The 3,819-nt window shown below is 38.1% G+C and overlaps 1 pseudogene across 1 annotated transcript; it reads left to right on the forward strand.

Moving 5' to 3' along the window:
• Positions 1–1,950: 1,950 nt before the first annotated feature.
• LOC143585575 (pentatricopeptide repeat-containing protein At3g26782, mitochondrial pseudogene) lies at positions 1,951–3,815 on the forward strand (annotated as a pseudogene). The gene is made up of 2 exons (XR_013144563.1): positions 1,951–3,000; positions 3,675–3,815. The product of XR_013144563.1 is annotated as a pentatricopeptide repeat-containing protein At3g26782, mitochondrial pseudogene (transcript).
• The last annotated feature ends 4 nt before the right edge of the window (positions 3,816–3,819 follow it).

Raw genomic sequence — 3,819 nt, forward strand, 5'->3', positions numbered from 1 at the left:
TGGAGATACGGAGCGGGAGTATGAGTATTTTCGACAGAAACCTGATGCAAGAGGATATTTAGGATTCTCCGCCATCCAAAAGTGTACTTCGGCTATACGCATCCTCGCATACGACAACACGACCGATATCAATGACGAGTATTTAAAGATGGTTGAGAAAACAACGAGAGATGCGTTGGAGAATTTTTGCATCGGTAATATTTAAATTGTTTGTATTAACTATTGTTTTTAATATAAATATTGTTTAATAATTTATTTGTATAGGGATAATACAATTATACTCTCGTCGTTATCTGAGGATTCCTACTTCAAACGACCTGACTCGCATATATGATGTACACGAAAGCAAACATTCTTTTCCAGGCACGATCGGGAGTATAAATTGCATGCATTGGGAGTGGGCCAACTGTCCAACCGCATGGCGAGGTCAATACACTCGTGGTGACCATGGAGTCCCAACGGTTAGTCTTCAAGCCATTTGTTCACACGACCTCTGGATTTGGTCAGCCTACTTCGGCTCAGTCGGGTCCAACAACGACATAAACGTTCTCAACGCGTCACCCGTGTTAGAGTATTACATCAGCCGTAGCATACCGGTCTTACCGTTTTATGCCAACGATACCTTCTATCGTCACAGATACTATTTGAGAGATGGTATATATACAGAGTACTCGATCATCGTCAAGACGTTTCAAGACCCTATCGAAGAAAAAAGAGATTATTTTAAGAAGAAGCAAGAGTCTGCGAGAAAGGATATCGAGAGGTGTTTCAGGGTTCTAAAAAAACGTTGGCATTATGTGAAAAACGCAAAAATGAGCGATGCCATGTATACGTGTATCATATTGCATAATATGATTTTAGAAGACGAGGGAAAAGCAATATGTCAACACTATATACCAAGAAGCGTTCCAGAACAGTTCCCTGAACCAACCCAAGACCAACGAACGTATAACATTCACCAGCTCACATCAAGTGATATACATAACCAACTGAAAGCGGATTTGGTTCAACACGTGTGGGATAATCGTCCCGTTGAGGAAGACGAAGACGAGTACGAGTACGAGGACGAAGACGAGGAGGACAATGACGACGATGGGGACGAAGACGAAGATGAAGACGAATAGATTAGTTTTTTTATGTATATTTTTATTTTGGTGTGTTTTTTTATTATAATTTATTTTTATTATTCGTGTATTTTTTTTAGTTTATGTATTTTTTTGTATTTATTTTTCAATTTTAATACATTTTTATTTAATTATTTAAATAAATTGGTTTTTGTTTAATTAGTTTAGTTATAAAAAGAAAATAATAAAAAAGACACTGTGGGCCCAACTTGTAGCCCCTACATCATTACACCCTAAAAACAAATTTCCACTCCATGCTGACTCAACGCCACGTGTCATAATTCGCCCCCAATTATAGCCGCTCCACTGCATATATAGCCTAACCATAGCAAACATTCTTAGTATTTTCTTTTCCAAACCAATAAAAAAACTCAACGAGTTTTCCAAAATAATAAGTTACCAATCACCGACACACTCAGTCGCCCAGTCCCCGTTTGATGAGGAGACTGGTAACTCACACTTGACACCCTATATAAATAATGGTAAACCACCGTGTGTTTGAAAATAATTGAATTGTATGAGTGCAAGTATGCAACAGGTGTGTATATGTTATATGATATTTGTGTGTGAATATACGTGCTTATGTAAATGTTGATTGTTTTCTGTTTGCTGGGAACTAATCAAGGTGCCATTCATGATGTTGTTATCAATCCTTTTTGTCTGCAATAGATAATAATGACATGTGCTTGGGCGTTAATAAGTTTTTCCATTCATGCACGCCAACTGTTCGATGAAATGCTTTAATGGGAAAAGGAAATTTATCACTAGTATATGTTCTTCAATGGTTGCCTCACTACATATTATTTTTTTGGTTTTAATAGGTACCTTGCAGCTCTGTGTTGCAAGATATTAAAGCCAAAATTGATAATTATTATTATAACTATACGATAAACACGGCGTCGGTAGAACAAATGGGAAATGAATGAAGATCACCAAAGTAGCTTTGGTTGCTGCTGCTGATTCTTCTTTGCAGCTTGCCATCAATCACTTACCACACAATAACCCTAACCTCATTACTTTCTTCAACAAATATGTGGACACCACCAATGTCTGGTCATGGAATTCGGTCATCGCTGACCTGGCGCGTGCTGGGGATTACGTGGAATCCCTTCTTGCTTTCTCAGCCATGAGAAAGCTCTCTCTTACCCCAAACCGCTCCACTTTCCCTTGCGCCATCAAATCCTGTTCCGCGCTCTTTGATCTTTACGCGGGCAAGCAGACCCACTCACAAGCCGTTGTTTTCGGGTTTCACAATGATGTTTTTGTCTCGTCTGCTCTCATTAACATGTACTCCAAATGTGGTTACTTGGATGATGCACAGAGCTTGTTCGATGAAACGCCTGTTAGAAATATGGTTTCTTGGACTTCGATGATTACTGGTTATGTACAAAACGGGCGTCCGTATGATGCTTTATCACTTCTTAAAGACTTTCTGACTGAAGAGAGGTTAAGTGGTAGTAATGATATTAATGAGAACGAAGTGTGTATCGATTCGGTTGCTATGGTTTCAGTTCTTGCAGCCTGTTCCAGTATTTCAAACAAGAATGTCACAGAAGGGGTTCATGGGGTGGTTGTTAAAAAGGGGTTTGTGGAAAACACGAGAGTCGGGAATACTCTGGTGGATGCTTATGCCAAATGTGGTCAACTAGGTTTTTCTAGGAAGGTGTTTAATGAAATAATCAACAAAGATGTGACAACTTGGAATTCAATGATTGCAGTTTGTGCTCAACATGGGATGTCTACAGAAGCATTAGATCTGTTTTATGCCATGGTGCGAGATGCTGAGGTTAAGTACAATGCTGTCACGTTGTCTGCGGTTCTGCTTGCTTGTGCTCACTCGGGTGCTCTACAAAGTGGAAAATGTACACATGATCAGGTAATTTGAAATAAAATTGTTAACTTACAAAAGCTTGACTTTGTATTTGATAAAGTAGGGGCGTGCATTGGTTGGTTCTGAGTCAGACCAAGCCAGAAACCATGAGTTCCGTTTTAGGTTTATCGAAAACCGTCTGATTTTGTTTTTTTTGGTTTTCACAATGTTGGTTCGGTTATAGTTTCTTCAGTTTTTGCCATTTGGGTCTGAATTTTGGGGATAAAAAAAGTGGCCCAAAGTTATGAATTTGGGACTGAAACTTTGAACCTAAATTATTTTGTTAATTAATGATTATTACATATTAGGGCCTAAAATCTTTTGGGCGGCACAGTTTATTAATATATTATGAATTACTTAACATTCAAAAATAATAATTACAATCCATAATTTCAATAACGATAGTCAAAAGAATTTTTTTTTCTGTTTTTCTGTTGTTTTTACGGGTGCGGTTTGGTTATAAAGTCGGTTATGTTTTTCGTTGGTTTTCAGTACATGCAAAACCGAACTGGAAATTTAGTTTTTAATATAAAAATAACCAAACCATCGGTTTTGGTTTGGCTATTTCAGATCAGTTGTGTAGGTTATTTTGGTTACAGTTTGGTTGTTGCTGTTTTTTGCACACTCCTGTATAAAAGCACACAGAAGCTACATAATTTCATTGCTTTTTAATTGTATAGGTTATAAAGATGGGTCTAGAGGAGGATGTAGTTGTGGGTACATCGGTTGTAGACATGTACTGCAAATGTGGAAGAGTAGGGACCGCAAGAACCGTCTTTAACCGTATAAAAAACAAGAATGTGAGGTCATGGACCGCCATGGTTG

Source organism: Bidens hawaiensis, unplaced genomic scaffold (assembly GCF_021521415.1).
Source record: "Bidens hawaiensis isolate Kalapana, Puna unplaced genomic scaffold, B.hawaiensis_p1.1 tig00033892_1, whole genome shotgun sequence".
Classification (NCBI taxonomy): Eukaryota; Viridiplantae; Streptophyta; class Magnoliopsida; order Asterales; family Asteraceae; genus Bidens; species Bidens hawaiensis.